Below are 19,019 nucleotides of genomic sequence, written 5' to 3' on the forward strand. Positions count from 1 at the left end.
TTCTATTTCCATGGCACCCCAATACTTTTGCATTGACTTGCACTGATCTTGCATTCTATTTCCATTGCACACCAACACTTTTGCATTGACTTGCATTGATTTTGAATTCTATTTCCATTGCACCTCAATACTTTTGCATTTATTTGCATTGATTTTGCATTCTATTTCCATTGCACCCCAATACTTTTGCATTGACTTACTTTGATTTTGCATTCCATTTCCATTGCTCCCCAAAACCTTTGCATTTATTAGCATTGGTTTTGCATCCTTTTTCCATTGCACCCCAATAGTTATGCATTGACTTGCATTGATATGGCATTCTATTTCCATTGCATACCAATTCTTTTGCATTTATTATCAATGATTTTGCATTCTATTTCAATTGCAACCCTATACTTTTGGATTGACTTGCATTGATTTTGCATTCTATTTGCATGCACCACAATACTTTTGCATTTATTTGCATTGATTTTGCATTGTATTTCCATTGCACCCCAATACTTTTGCATTGACTTGCACTGATTTTGCATTCTATTTCCTTTACACCGCAATACATTTGCATTGACTTGCACTGATTTTGCATTCCATTTCCATTGCACCCCAAAACTTTTGCATTTATTGCCATTGATTTTGCATTCTATTTCCATTTCACCCCAATAATTTTGCATTTATTAGCATTGGTTTTGCATCCTATTTCCATTGCACCCCAATACTTTTGCATTCACTTGCATTGATTTGGAATTCTATTTCCATTGCACAACAATTCTTTTGCATTTATTGTCATTGATTTTGCATTCTATTTCCATTGCAACCCAATACATTTGCATTGACTTGCATTGATTTACATTTTATTTCCATTGCACCCCAATATTTTTGCATTTACTTGCATTGATTTCGCATGCTATTTCCATGGCACCCCAATACTTTTGCATTTATTTGCAGTGGTTTTGCATTCTATTTCCATTGCACCTCAATACTTTGGCATTTATTTGCATTAGTTTTGCATTCTATTTCCATTGCACCCCAACACTTTTGCATTGACTTGCATTGATTTTGAATTCTATTTCCATTGCACCCCAATATTTTGCATTTATTTGCATTGATTTCGCATTCTATTTCCATTGCACACCAATACTTTTGCATTGACTTGCACTGATTTTGCATTCCATTTCCATTGCACCCCAATAGTTTTGCATTGACTTGCATTGATTTGGCATTCTATTTCCATTGCACACCTATTCTTTTGCATTTATTATCATTGATTTTGCATTCGATTTCCATTGCAACCCAATACATTTGCATTGACTTGCATTGATTTACATTCTATTTCCATTGCACCCCAATATTTTTGCATTTACTTGCATTGATTTTGCATGCTATTTCCATGGCACCCCAATACTTTTGCATTTATTTGCATTAGTTTTGCATTCTATTTCCATTGCACACCAATTCTTTTGCATTTATTACCATTGATTTTGCATTCTATTTCCATGGCACCCCAATACTTTTGCATTGACTTGCACTGATCTTGCATTCTATTTCCATTGCACACCAACACTTTTGCATTGACTTGCATTGATTTTGAATTCTATTTCCATTGCACCTCAATACTTTTGCATTTATTTGCATTGATTTTGCATTCTATTTCCATTGCACCCCAATACTTTTGCATTGACTTACTTTGATTTTGCATTCCATTTCCATTGCTCCCCAAAACCTTTGCATTTATTAGCATTGGTTTTGCATCCTTTTTCCATTGCACCCCAATAGTTATGCATTGACTTGCATTGATATGGCATTCTATTTCCATTGCATACCAATTCTTTTACATTTATTATCAATGATTTTGCATTCTATTTCAATTGCAACCCAATACTTTTGGATTGACTTGCATTGATTTTGCATTCTATTTGCATGCACCACAATACTTTTGCATTTATTTGCATTGATTTTGCATTGTATTTCCATTGCACCCCAATACTTTTGCATTGACTTGCACTGATTTTGCATTCTATTTCCTTTACACCGCAATACATTTGCATTGACTTGCACTGATTTTGCATTCCATTTCCATTGCACCCCAAAACTTTTGCATTTATTGCCATTGATTTTGCATTCTATTTCCATTTCACCCCAATAATTTTGCATTTATTTGCATTAGTTTTGCATTCCATTTCCATTGCACCCCAATACTTTTGCATTGACTTGCATTGATTTTGCATGCTATTTCCATTGCACCCCAATACTTTTGCATTTATTTGCATTGATTTGGCATTCTATTTCCATTGCAACCCAATAGTCTTGCATAGAATTGCACTTCTGTTGCATTTGATTTGCATTGCACCCCAACACTTTTGCATTTATTAGCATTGGTTTTGCATCCTATTTCCATTGCACCCCACTACTTTTGCATTCACTTGCATTTATTTTGCATGCTATTTCCGTGCCACCCCAATAATTTTGCATTTATTGGCATTGATTTTGCATTCTTTTTCCATTGCACCCCAATATTTTTGCATTTACTTGCATTGATTTCGCATGCTATTTCCATGGCACCCCAATACTTTTGCATTTATTTGCAGTGGTTTGGCATTCTATTTCCATTGCACCTCAATACTTTGGCATTTATTTGCATTAGTTTTGCATTCTATTTCCATTGCACCCCAACACTTTTGCATTGACTTGCATTGATTTTGAATTCTATTTCCATTGCACCCCAATATTTTGCATTTATTTGCATTGATTTCGCATTCTATTTCCATTGCACCCCAATACTTTTGCATTGACTTGCACTGATTTTGCATCCTATTTGCATTGCACCCCAATACTTTTGCATTGACTTGCATTGATTTGGCATTCTATTTCCATTGCACACCAATTCTTTTGCATTTATTATCATTGATTTTGCATTCGATTTCCATTGCAACCCAATACATTTGCATTGACTTGCATTGATTTACATTCTATTTCCATTGCACCCCAATATTTTTGCATTTACTTGCATTGATTTTGCATGCTATTTCCATGGCACCCCAATACTTTTGCATTTATTTGCATTAGTTTTGCATTCTATTTCCATTGCACCCCAATACTTTTGCATTGACTTGCATTAATTTTGAATTCTATTTCCATTGCACCCCAATACTTTTGCATTTATTTGCATTGATTTTGCATTCTATTTCCATTGTACACCAATTCTTTTGTGTTTATTTGCATTGATTTTGCATTCTATTTCCATTGCAACCCAATACTTTTGCATTGACTTGCATTGCTTTTCATTCTATTTCCATTGCACCCCAATACTTTTGCATTGATTTGCAATGATTTTGCATTCGATTTCCATTGCACCCCAATAATTTTGCATTTATTGGCATTGATTTTGCATTCTATTTCCATTGCACCCCAATATTTTTGCATTTACTTGCATTGATTTCGCATGCTATTTCCATGGCACCCCAATACTTTTGCATTTATTTGCAGTGGTTTTGCATTCTATTTCCATTGCACCTCAATACTTTGGCATTTATTTGCATTAGTTTTACATTCTATTTCCATTGCACCCCAACACTTTTGCATTGACTTGCATTTATTTTGAATTCTATTTCCATTGCACCCCAATATTTTGCATTTATTTGCATTGATTTGGCATTCTATTTCCATTGCACCCCAATACTTTTGCATTGACTTGCACTGATTTTGCATTTGATTCCATTGCACCCCAACACATTTGCATTTATTAGCTTTGGTTTTGCATCATATTTCCATTGCACCCCTATACTTTTGCATTGACTTGCATTGATTTGGCATTCTATTTCCATTGCACACCAATTCTTTTGCATTTATGCATTTATTAACATTGATTTTGCATTCTATTTCCATTGCAACCCAATACATTTGCATTGACTTGCATTGATTTACATTCTATTTCCATTGCACCCCGATATTTTTGCATTTATTTGTATTGATTTTGCATTCTATTTCCATTGCACCCCAATACTTTTGCATTCACTTGCATTGATTTGGAATTCTATTTCCATTGCACAACAATTCTTTTGCATTTATTGTCATTGATTTTGCATTCTATTTCCATTGCAACCCAATACATTTGCATTGACTTGCATTGATTTACATTTTATTTCCATTGCACCCCAATATTTTTGCATTTACTTGCATTGATTTCGCATGCTATTTCCATGGCACCCCAATACTTTTGCATTTATTTGCAGTGGTTTTGCATTCTATTTCCATTGCACCTCAATACTTTGGCATTTATTTGCATTAGTTTTGCATTCTATTTCCATTGCACCCCAACACTTTTGCATTGACTTGCATTGATTTTGAATTCTATTTCCATTGCACCCCAATATTTTGCATTTATTTGCATTGATTTCGCATTCTATTTCCATTGCACACCAATACTTTTGCATTGACTTGCACTGATTTTGCATTCCATTTCCATTGCACCCCAATAGTTTTGCATTGACTTGCATTGATTTGGCATTCTATTTCCATTGCACACCTATTCTTTTGCATTTATTATCATTGATTTTGCATTCGATTTCCATTGCAACCCAATACATTTGCATTGACTTGCATTGATTTACATTCTATTTCCATTGCACCCCAATATTTTTGCATTTACTTGCATTGATTTTGCATGCTATTTCCATGGCACCCCAATACTTTTGCATTTATTTGCATTAGTTTTGCATTCTATTTCCATTGCACACCAATTCTTTTGCATTTATTACCATTGATTTTGCATTCTATTTCCATGGCACCCCAATACTTTTGCATTGACTTGCACTGATCTTGCATTCTATTTCCATTGCACACCAACACTTTTGCATTGACTTGCATTGATTTTGAATTCTATTTCCATTGCACCTCAATACTTTTGCATTTATTTGCATTGATTTTGCATTCTATTTCCATTGCACCCCAATACTTTTGCATTGACTTACTTTGATTTTGCATTCCATTTCCATTGCTCCCCAAAACCTTTGCATTTATTAGCATTGGTTTTGCATCCTTTTTCCATTGCACCCCAATAGTTATGCATTGACTTGCATTGATATGGCATTCTATTTCCATTGCATACCAATTCTTTTACATTTATTATCAATGATTTTGCATTCTATTTCAATTGCAACCCAATACTTTTGGATTGACTTGCATTGATTTTGCATTCTATTTGCATGCACCACAATACTTTTGCATTTATTTGCATTGATTTTGCATTGTATTTCCATTGCACCCCAATACTTTTGCATTGACTTGCACTGATTTTGCATTCTATTTCCTTTACACCGCAATACATTTGCATTGACTTGCACTGATTTTGCATTCCATTTCCATTGCACCCCAAAACTTTTGCATTTATTGCCATTGATTTTGCATTCTATTTCCATTTCACCCCAATAATTTTGCATTTATTTGCATTAGTTTTGCATTCCATTTCCATTGCACCCCAATACTTTTGCATTGACTTGCATTGATTTTGCATGCTATTTCCATTGCACCCCAATATTTTTCATTTATTTGCACTGATTTTGCATTCGATTTCCATTGCACCCCAACACTTTTGCATTTATTGGCATTGTTTTTGCATTCGATTTCCATTGCAACCCAATACATTTGCATTGACTTGCATTGATTTACATTCTATTTCCATTGCACCCCAATATTTTTGCATTTACTTGCATTGATTTCGCATGCTATTTCCATGGCACCCCAATACTTTTGCATTTATTTGCAGTGGTTTTGCATTCTATTTCCATTGCACCTCAATACTTTGGCATTTATTTGCATTAGTTTTGCATTCTATTTCCATTGCACCCCAACACTTTTGCATTGACTTGCATTGATTTTGAATTCTATTTCCATTGCACCCCAATATTTTGCATTTATTTGCATTGATTTCGCATTCTATTTCCATTGCACACCAATACTTTTGCATTGACTTGCACTGATTTTGCATTCCATTTCCATTGCACCCCAATAGTTTTGCATTGACTTGCATTGATTTGGCATTCTATTTCCATTGCACACCTATTCTTTTGCATTGATTATCATTGATTTTGCATTCGATTTCCATTGCAACCCAATACATTTGCATTGACTTGCATTGATTTACATTCTATTTCCATTGCACCCCAATATTTTTGCATTTACTTGCATTGATTTTGCATGCTATTTCCATGGCACCCCAATACTTTTGCATTTATTTGCATTAGTTTTGCATTCTATTTCCATTGCACACCAATTCTTTTGCATTTATTACCATTGATTTTGCATTCTATTTCCATGGCACCCCAATACTTTTGCATTGACTTGCACTGATCTTGCATTCTATTTCCATTGCACACCAACACTTTTGCATTGACTTGCATTGATTTTGAATTCTATTTCCATTGCACCTCAATACTTTTGCATTTATTTGCATTGATTTTGCATTCTATTTCCATTGCACCCCAATACTTTTGCATTGACTTACTTTGATTTTGCATTCCATTTCCATTGCTCCCCAAAACCTTTGCATTTATTAGCATTGGTTTTGCATCCTTTTTCCATTGCACCCCAATAGTTATGCATTGACTTGCATTGATATGGCATTCTATTTCCATTGCATACCAATTCTTTTACATTTATTATCAATGATTTTGCATTCTATTTCAATTGCAACCCAATACTTTTGGATTGACTTGCATTGATTTTGCATTCTATTTGCATGCACCACAATACTTTTGCATTTATTTGCATTGATTTTGCATTGTATTTCCATTGCACCCCAATACTTTTGCATTGACTTGCACTGATTTTGCATTCTATTTCCTTTACACCGCAATACATTTGCATTGACTTGCACTGATTTTGCATTCCATTTCCATTGCACCCCAAAACTTTTGCATTTATTGCCATTGATTTTGCATTCTATTTCCATTTCACCCCAATAATTTTGCATTTATTAGCATTGGTTTTGCATCCTATTTCCATTGCACCCCAATACTTTTGCATTCACTTGCATTGATTTGGAATTCTATTTCCATTGCACAACAATTCTTTTGCATTTATTGTCATTGATTTTGCATTCTATTTCCATTGCAACCCAATACATTTGCATTGACTTGCATTGATTTACATTTTATTTCCATTGCACCCCAATATTTTTGCATTTACTTGCATTGATTTCGCATGCTATTTCCATGGCACCCCAATACTTTTGCATTTATTTGCAGTGGTTTTGCATTCTATTTCCATTGCACCTCAATACTTTGGCATTTATTTGCATTAGTTTTGCATTCTATTTCCATTGCACCCCAACACTTTTGCATTGACTTGCATTGATTTTGAATTCTATTTCCATTGCACCCCAATATTTTGCATTTATTTGCATTGATTTCGCATTCTATTTCCATTGCACACCAATACTTTTGCATTGACTTGCACTGATTTTGCATTCCATTTCCATTGCACCCCAATAGTTTTGCATTGACTTGCATTGATTTGGCATTCTATTTCCATTGCACACCTATTCTTTTGCATTTATTATCATTGATTTTGCATTCGATTTCCATTGCAACCCAATACATTTGCATTGACTTGCATTGATTTACATTCTATTTCCATTGCACCCCAATATTTTTGCATTTACTTGCATTGATTTTGCATGCTATTTCCATGGCACCCCAATACTTTTGCATTTATTTGCATTAGTTTTGCATTCTATTTCCATTGCACACCAATTCTTTTGCATTTATTACCATTGATTTTGCATTCTATTTCCATGGCACCCCAATACTTTTGCATTGACTTGCACTGATCTTGCATTCTATTTCCATTGCACACCAACACTTTTGCATTGACTTGCATTGATTTTGAATTCTATTTCCATTGCACCTCAATACTTTTGCATTTATTTGCATTGATTTTGCATTCTATTTCCATTGCACCCCAATACTTTTGCATTGACTTACTTTGATTTTGCATTCCATTTCCATTGCTCCCCAAAACCTTTGCATTTATTAGCATTGGTTTTGCATCCTTTTTCCATTGCACCCCAATAGTTATGCATTGACTTGCATTGATATGGCATTCTATTTCCATTGCATACCAATTCTTTTACATTTATTATCAATGATTTTGCATTCTATTTCAATTGCAACCCAATACTTTTGGATTGACTTGCATTGATTTTGCATTCTATTTGCATGCACCACAATACTTTTGCATTTATTTGCATTGATTTTGCATTGTATTTCCATTGCACCCCAATACTTTTGCATTGACTTGCACTGATTTTGCATTCTATTTCCATTGCACCCCAAAACTTTTGCATTTATTGCCATTGATTTTGCATTCTATTTCCATTTCACCCCAATAATTTTGCATTTATTTGCATTAGTTTTGCATTCCATTTCCATTGCACCCCAATACTTTTGCATTGACTTGCATTGATTTTGCATGCTATTTCCATTGCACCCCAATATTTTTCATTTATTTGCACTGATTTTGCATTCGATTTCCATTGCACCCCAACACTTTTGCATTTATTGGCATTGTTTTTGCATTCGATTTCCATTGCAACCCAATACATTTGCATTGACTTGCATTGATTTACATTCTATTTCCATTGCACCCCAATATTTTTGCATTTACTTGCATTGATTTTGCATGCTATTTCCATGGCACCCCAATACTTTTGCATTTATTTGCATTAGTTTTGCATTCTATTTCCATTGCACCCCAATACTTTTGCATTGACTTGCATTAATTTTGAATTCTATTTCCATTGCACCCCAATACTTTTGCATTTATTTGCATTGATTTTGCATTCTATTTCCATTGTACACCAATTCTTTTGTGTTTATTTGCATTGATTTTGCATTCTATTTCCATTGCAACCCAATACTTTTGCATTGACTTGCATTGCTTTTCATTCTATTTCCATTGCACCCCAATACTTTTGCATTGATTTGCAATGATTTTGCATTCGATTTCCATTGCACCCCAATAATTTTGCATTTATTGGCATTGATTTTGCATTCTATTTCCATTGCACCCCAATATTTTTGCATTTACTTGCATTGATTTCGCATGCTATTTCCATGGCACCCCAATACTTTTGCATTTATTTGCATTAGTTTTACATTCTATTTCCATTGCACCCCAACACTTTTGCATTGACTTGCATTGATTTTGAATTCTATTTCCATTGCACCCCAATATTTTGCATTTATTTGCATTGATTTGGCATTCTATTTCCATTGCACCCCAATACTTTTGCATTGACTTGCACTGATTTTGCATTTGATTCCATTGCACCCCAACACATTTGCATTTATTAGCTTTGGTTTTGCATCATATTTCCATTGCACCCCTATACTTTTGCATTGACTTGCATTGATTTGGCATTCTATTTCCATTGCACACCAATTCTTTTGCATTTATGCATTTATTAACATTGATTTTGCATTCTATTTCCATTGCAACCGAATACATTTGCATTGACTTGCATTGATTTACATTCTATTTCCATTGCACCCCGATGTTTTTGCATTTATTTGCATTGATTTTGCATTCTATTTCCATTGCACCCCAATACTTTTGCATTGACTTACACTGATTTTGCATTCCATTTCCATTGCTCCCCAAAATCTTTGCATTTATTAGCATTGGTTTTGCATTCTATTTCCATTGCAACACAATACTTTTGCATTGACTTGCATTGCTTTTCATTCTATTTCCATTGCACCCCAATACTTTAGCATTTATTGGCATTGATTTTGCATTCTATTTCCATTGCACCCCAATATTTTTGCATTTAGTTGCATTGATTTTGCATGCTATTTCCATGTCACCCCAATACGTTTGCATTTATTTGCAGTGGTTTTGCATTCTATTTCCATTGCACCTCAATACTTTGGCATTTATTTGAATTAGTTTTCCATTCTATTTCCATTGCACCCCAATACTTTTGCATTGACTTGCATTGATTTTGAATTCTATTTCCATTGCAGCCCAATACTTTTGCATTTATTTGCATTAGTTTTGCATTCTATTTCCATTGCACACCAATACTTTTGCATTGACTTGCATTGATTTTGAATTCTATTTCCATTGCACACCAATTCTTTTGCATTTATTAGCATTGGTTTTGCATCCTTTTTCCATTGCAAGCCAATACTTTTTCATTGACTTTCATTGATTTGGCATTCTATTTCCATTGCACCCCAATATTTTGCATTGACTTGCATTGATTTGGCATTCTATTTCCTTTACACTCCAATAATTTTGCATTTATTTGCATTAGTTTTGCATTCTATTTCCATTGCACCCCAATACTTTTGCATTGACTTGCATTGATTTTGCATTTGATTCCATTGCACCCCAACACTTTTGCATTTATTAGCATTGGTTTTGCATCATATTTCCATTGCACCCCAATACTTTTGCATTGACTTGCATTGATTTGGCATTCTATTTCCATTGCAACCCAATACTTTTGCATTGACTTGCATTGCTTTTCATTCTATTTCCATTGCACCCCAATACTTTTGCATTGATTTGCAATGATTTTGCATTCGATTTCCATTGCACCCCAATACTTTTGCATTGACTTGCATTGATTTTGCATTCTATTTCCATTGCACACCTATTCTTTTGCATTTATTATCATTGATTTTGCATTCGATTTCCATTGCAACCCAATACATTTGCATTGACTTGCATTGATTTACATTCTATTTCCATTGCACCCCAATATTTTTGCATTTACTTGCATTGATTTTGCATGCTATTTCCATGGCACCCCAATACTTTTGCATTTATTTGCATTAGTTTTGCATTCTATTTCCATTGCACCCCAATACTTTTGCATTGACTTGCATTAATTTTGAATTCTATTTCCATTGCACCCCAATACTTTTGCATTTATTTGCATTGATTTTGCATTCTATTTCCATTGTACACCAATTCTTTTGTGTTTATTTGCATTGATTTTGCATTCTATTTCCATTGCAACCCAATACTTTTGCATTGACTTGCATTGCTTTTCATTCTATTTCCATTGCACCCCAATACTTTTGCATTGATTTGCAATGATTTTGCATTCGATTTCCATTGCACCCCAATAATTTTGCATTTATTGGCATTGATTTTGCATTCTATTTCCATTGCACCCCAATATTTTTGCATTTACTTGCATTGATTTCGCATGCTATTTCCATGGCACCCCAATACTTTTGCATTTATTTGCATTAGTTTTACATTCTATTTCCATTGCACCCCAACACTTTTGCATTGACTTGCATTGATTTTGAATTCTATTTCCATTGCACCCCAATATTTTGCATTTATTTGCATTGATTTGGCATTCTATTTCCATTGCACCCCAATACTTTTGCATTGACTTGCACTGATTTTGCATTTGATTCCATTGCACCCCAACACATTTGCATTTATTAGCTTTGGTTTTGCATCATATTTCCATTGCACCCCTATACTTTTGCATTGACTTGCATTGATTTGGCATTCTATTTCCATTGCACACCAATTCTTTTGCATTTATGCATTTATTAACATTGATTTTGCATTCTATTTCCATTGCAACCGAATACATTTGCATTGACTTGCATTGATTTACATTCTATTTCCATTGCACCCCGATGTTTTTGCATTTATTTGCATTGATTTTGCATTCTATTTCCATTGCACCCCAATACTTTTGCATTGACTTACACTGATTTTGCATTCCATTTCCATTGCTCCCCAAAATCTTTGCATTTATTAGCATTGGTTTTGCATTCTATTTCCATTGCAACACAATACTTTTGCATTGACTTGCATTGCTTTTCATTCTATTTCCATTGCACCCCAATACTTTAGCATTTATTGGCATTGATTTTGCATTCTATTTCCATTGCACCCCAATATTTTTGCATTTAGTTGCATTGATTTTGCATGCTATTTCCATGTCACCCCAATACGTTTGCATTTATTTGCAGTGGTTTTGCATTCTATTTCCATTGCACCTCAATACTTTGGCATTTATTTGAATTAGTTTTCCATTCTATTTCCATTGCACCCCAATACTTTTGCATTGACTTGCATTGATTTTGAATTCTATTTCCATTGCAGCCCAATACTTTTGCATTTATTTGCATTAGTTTTGCATTCTATTTCCATTGCACACCAATACTTTTGCATTGACTTGCATTGATTTTGAATTCTATTTCCATTGCACACCAATTCTTTTGCATTTATTAGCATTGGTTTTGCATCCTTTTTCCATTGCAAGCCAATACTTTTTCATTGACTTTCATTGATTTGGCATTCTATTTCCATTGCACCCCAATATTTTGCATTGACTTGCATTGATTTGGCATTCTATTTCCTTTACACTCCAATAATTTTGCATTTATTTGCATTAGTTTTGCATTCTATTTCCATTGCACCCCAATACTTTTGCATTGACTTGCATTGATTTTGCATTTGATTCCATTGCACCCCAACACTTTTGCATTTATTAGCATTGGTTTTGCATCATATTTCCATTGCACCCCAATACTTTTGCATTGACTTGCATTGATTTGGCATTCTATTTCCATTGCAACCCAATACTTTTGCATTGACTTGCATTGCTTTTCATTCTATTTCCATTGCACCCCAATACTTTTGCATTGATTTGCAATGATTTTGCATTCGATTTCCATTGCACCCCAATACTTTTGCATTGACTTGCATTGATTTTGCATTCTATTTCCATTGCACACCTATTCTTTTGCATTTATTATCATTGATTTTGCATTCGATTTCCATTGCAACCCAATACATTTGCATTGACTTGCATTGATTTACATTCTATTTCCATTGCACCCCAATATTTTTGCATTTACTTGCATTGATTTTGCATGCTATTTCCATGGCACCCCAATACTTTTGCATTTATTTGCATTAGTTTTGCATTCTATTTCCATTGCACCCCAATACTTTTGCATTGACTTGCATTAATTTTGAATTCTATTTCCATTGCACCCCAATACTTTTGCATTTATTTGCATTGATTTTGCATTCTATTTCCATTGTACACCAATTCTTTTGTGTTTATTTGCATTGATTTTGCATTCTATTTCCATTGCAACCCAATACTTTTGCATTGACTTGCATTGCTTTTCATTCTATTTCCATTGCACCCCAATACTTTTGCATTGATTTGCAATGATTTTGCATTCGATTTCCATTGCACCCCAATAATTTTGCATTTATTGGCATTGATTTTGCATTCTATTTCCATTGCACCCCAATATTTTTGCATTTACTTGCATTGATTTCGCATGCTATTTCCATGGCACCCCAATACTTTTGCATTTATTTGCATTAGTTTTACATTCTATTTCCATTGCACCCCAACACTTTTGCATTGACTTGCATTGATTTTGAATTCTATTTCCATTGCACCCCAATATTTTGCATTTATTTGCATTGATTTGGCATTCTATTTCCATTGCACCCCAATACTTTTGCATTGACTTGCACTGATTTTGCATTTGATTCCATTGCACCCCAACACATTTGCATTTATTAGCTTTGGTTTTGCATCATATTTCCATTGCACCCCTATACTTTTGCATTGACTTGCATTGATTTGGCATTCTATTTCCATTGCACACCAATTCTTTTGCATTTATGCATTTATTAACATTGATTTTGCATTCTATTTCCATTGCAACCGAATACATTTGCATTGACTTGCATTGATTTACATTCTATTTCCATTGCACCCCGATGTTTTTGCATTTATTTGCATTGATTTTGCATTCTATTTCCATTGCACCCCAATACTTTTGCATTGACTTACACTGATTTTGCATTCCATTTCCATTGCTCCCCAAAATCTTTGCATTTATTAGCATTGGTTTTGCATTCTATTTCCATTGCAACACAATACTTTTGCATTGACTTGCATTGCTTTTCATTCTATTTCCATTGCACCCCAATACTTTAGCATTTATTGGCATTGATTTTGCATTCTATTTCCATTGCACCCCAATATTTTTGCATTTAGTTGCATTGATTTTGCATGCTATTTCCATGTCACCCCAATACGTTTGCATTTATTTGCAGTGGTTTTGCATTCTATTTCCATTGCACCTCAATATTTTGGCATTTATTTGAATTAGTTTTCCATTCTATTTCCATTGCACCCCAATACTTTTGCATTGACTTGCATTGATTTTGAATTCTATTTCCATTGCAGCCCAATACTTTTGCATTTATTTGCATTAGTTTTGCATTCTATTTCCATTGCACACCAATACTTTTGCATTGACTTGCATTGATTTTGAATTCTATTTCCATTGCACACCAATTCTTTTGCATTTATTAGCATTGGTTTTGCATCCTTTTTCCATTGCAAGCCAATACTTTTTCATTGACTTTCATTGATTTGGCATTCTATTTCCATTGCACCCCAATATTTTGCATTGACTTGCATTGATTTGGCATTCTATTTCCTTTACACTCCAATAATTTTGCATTTATTTGCATTAGTTTTGCATTCTATTTCCATTGCACCCCAATACTTTTGCATTGACTTGCATTGATTTTGCATTTGATTCCATTGCACCCCAACACTTTTGCATTTATTAGCATTGGTTTTGCATCATATTTCCATTGCACCCCAATACTTTTGCATTGACTTGCATTGATTTGGCATTCTATTTCCATTGCAACCCAATACTTTTGCATTGACTTGCATTGCTTTTCATTCTATTTCCATTGCACCCCAATACTTTTGCATTGATTTGCAATGATTTTGCATTCGATTTCCATTGCACCCCAATAATTTTGCATTTATTGGCATTGATTTTGCATTCTATTTCCATTGCACCCCAATATTTTTGCATTTACTTGCATTGATTTCGCATGCTATTTCCATGGCACCCCAATACTTTTGCATTTATTTGCATTAGTTTTACATTCTATTTCCATTGCACCCCAACACTTTTGCATTGACTTGCATTGATTTTGAATTCTATTTCCATTGCACCCCAATATTTTGCATTTATTTGCATTGATTTGGCATTCTATTTCCATTGCACCCCAATACTTTTGCATTGACTTGCACTGATTTTGCATTTGATTCCATTGCACCCCAACACATTTGCATTTATTAGCTTTGGTTTTGCATCATATTTCCATTGCACCCCTATACTTTTGCATTGACTTGCATTGATTTGGCATTCTATTTCCATTGCACACCAATTCTTTTGCATTTATGCATTTATTAACATTGATTTTGCATTCTATTTCCATTGCAACCCAATACATTTGCATTGACTTGCATTGATTTACATTCTATTTCCATTGCACCCCGATGTTTTTGCATTTATTTGCATTGATTTTGCATTCTATTTCCATTGCACCCCAATACTTTTGCATTGACTTACACTGATTTTGCATTCCATTTCCATTGCTCCCCAAAATCTTTGCATTTATTAGCATTGGTTTTGCATTCTATTTCCATTGCAACACAATACTTTTGCATTGACTTGCATTGCTTTTCATTCTATTTCCATTGCACCCCAATACTTTAGCATTTATTGGCATTGATTTTGCATTCTATTTCCATTGCACCCCAATATTTTTGCATTTAGTTGCATTGATTTTGCATGCTATTTCCATGTCACCCCAATACGTTTGCATTTATTTGCAGTGGTTTTGCATTCTATTTCCATTGCACCTCAATACTTTGGCATTTATTTGAATTAGTTTTCCATTCTATTTCCATTGCACCCCAATACTTTTGCATTGACTTGCATTGATTTTGAATTCTATTTCCATTGCAGCCCAATACATTTGCATTTATTTGCATTAGTTTTGCATTCTATTTCCATTGCACACCAATACTTTTGCATTGACTTGCATTGATTTTGAATTCTATTTCCATTGCACACCAATTCTTTTGCATTTATTAGCATTGGTTTTGCATCCTTTTTCCATTGCAAGCCAATACTTTTTCATTGACTTTCATTGATTTGGCATTCTATTTCCATTGCACCCCAATATTTTGCATTGACTTGCATTGATTTGGCATTCTATTTCCTTTACACTCCAATAATTTTGCATTTATTTGCATTAGTTTTGCATTCTATTTCCATTGCACCCCAATACTTTTGCATTGACTTGCATTGATTTTGCATTTGATTCCATTGCACCCCAACACTTTTGCATTTATTAGCATTGGTTTTGCATCATATTTCCATTGCACCCCAATACTTTTGCATTGACTTGCATTGATTTGGCATTCTATTTCCATTGCACACCAATTCTTTTGCATTTATTACCATTGATTTTGCATTCTATTTCCTTTGCAACCAAATACATTTGCATTGACTTGCATTGATTTACATTCTATTTCCATTGCACCCCGATATTTTTGCATTTAGTTGCATTGATTTTGCATGCTATTTCCATGTCACCCCAATACGTTTGCATTTATTTGCAGTGGTTTTGCATTCTATTTCCATTGCACCTCAATACTTTGGCATTTATTTGAATTAGTTTTCCATTCTATTTCCATTGCACCCCAATACTTTTGCATTGACTTGCATTGATTTTGAATTCTATTTCCATTGCAGCCCAATACATTTGCATTTATTTGCATTAGTTTTGCATTCTATTTCCATTGCACACCAATACTTTTGCATTGACTTGCATTGATTTTGAATTCTATTTCCATTGCACACCAATTCTTTTGCATTTATTAGCATTGGTTTTGCATCCTTTTTCCATTGCAAGCCAATACTTTTTCATTGACTTTCATTGATTTGGCATTCTATTTCCATTGCACCCCAATATTTTGCATTGACTTGCATTGATTTGGCATTCTATTTCCTTTACACTCCAATAATTTTGCATTTATTTGCATTAGTTTTGCATTCTATTTCCATTGCACCCCAATACTTTTGCATTGACTTGCATTGATTTTGCATTTGATTCCATTGCACCCCAACACTTTTGCATTTATTAGCATTGGTTTTGCATCATATTTCCATTGCACCCCAATACTTTTGCATTGACTTGCATTGATTTGGCATTCTATTTCCATTGCAACCCAATACTTTTGCATTGACTTGCATTGCTTTTCATTCTATTTCCATTGCACCCCAATACTTTTGCATTGATTTGCAATGATTTTGCATTCGATTTCCATTGCACCCCAATAATTTTGCATTTATTGGCATTGATTTTGCATTCTATTTCCATTGCACCCCAATATTTTTGCATTTACTTGCATTGATTTCGCATGCTATTTCCATGGCACCCCAATACTTTTGCATTTATTTGCATTAGTTTTACATTCTATTTCCATTGCACCCCAACACTTTTGCATTGACTTGCATTGATTTTGAATTCTATTTCCATTGCACCCCAATATTTTGCATTTATTTGCATTGATTTGGCATTCTATTTCCATTGCACCCCAATACTTTTGCATTGACTTGCACTGATTTTGCATTTGATTCCATTGCACCCCAACACATTTGCATTTATTAGCTTTGGTTTTGCATCATATTTCCATTGCACCCCTATACTTTTGCATTGACTTGCATTGATTTGGCATTCTATTTCCATTGCACACCAATTCTTTTGCATTTATGCATTTATTAACATTGATTTTGCATTCTATTTCCATTGCAACCCAATACATTTGCATTGACTTGCATTGATTTACATTCTATTTCCATTGCACCCCGATGTTTTTGCATTTATTTGCATTGATTTTGCATTCTATTTCCATTGCACCCCAATACTTTTGCATTGACTTACACTGATTTTGCATTCCATTTCCATTGCTCCCCAAAATCTTTGCATTTATTAGCATTGGTTTTGCATTCTATTTCCATTGCAACACAATACTTTTGCATTGACTTGCATTGCTTTTCATTCTATTTCCATTGCACCCCAATACTTTAGCATTTATTGGCATTGATTTTGCATTCTATTTCCATTGCACCCCAATATTTTTGCATTTAGTTGCATTGATTTTGCATGCTATTTCCATGTCACCCCAATACGTTTGCATTTATTTGCAGTGGTTTTGCATTCTATTTCCATTGCACCTCAATACTTTGGCATTTATTTGAATTAGTTTTCCATTCTATTTCCATTGCACCCCAATACTTTTGCATTGACTTGCATTGATTTTGAATTCTATTTCCATTGCAGCCCAATACATTTGCATTTATTTGCATTAGTTTTGCATTCTATTTCCATTGCACACCAATACTTTTGCATTGACTTGCATTGATTTTGAATTCTATTTCCATTGCACACCAATTCTTTTGCATTTATTAGCATTGGTTTTGCATCCTTTTTCCATTGCAAGCCAATACTTTTTCATTGACTTTCATTGATTTGGCATTCTATTTCCATTGCACCCCAATATTTTGCATTGACTTGCATTGATTTGGCATTCTATTTCCTTTACACTCCAATAATTTTGCATTTATTTGCATTAGTTTTGCATTCTATTTCCATTGCACCCCAATACTTTTGCATTGACTTGCATTGATTTTGCATTTGATTCCATTGCACCCCAACACTTTTGCATTTATTAGCATTGGTTTTGCATCATATTTCCATTGCACCCCAATACTTTTGCATTGACTTGCATTGATTTGGCATTCTATTTCCATTGCACACCAATTCTTTTGCATTTATTACCATTGATTTTGCATTCTATTTCCTTTGCAACCAAATACATTTGCATTGACTTGCATTGATTTACATTCTATTTCCATTGCACCCCGATATTTTTGCATTTACTTGCATTGATTTTGCATGCTATTTCCATGGCACCCCAATACTTTTGCATTGACTTGCACTGATCTTGCATTCTATTTCCATTGCACACCAACACTTTTGCATTGACTTGCATTGATTTTGAATTCTATTTCCATTGCACCTCAATACTTTTGCATTTATTTGCATTGATTTTGCATTCTATTTCCATT

The sequence above is a fragment of the Anolis sagrei genome, chromosome X (assembly GCF_037176765.1).
Source record: "Anolis sagrei isolate rAnoSag1 chromosome X, rAnoSag1.mat, whole genome shotgun sequence".
In the NCBI taxonomy this organism is placed as follows: domain Eukaryota; kingdom Metazoa; phylum Chordata; class Lepidosauria; order Squamata; family Dactyloidae; genus Anolis; species Anolis sagrei.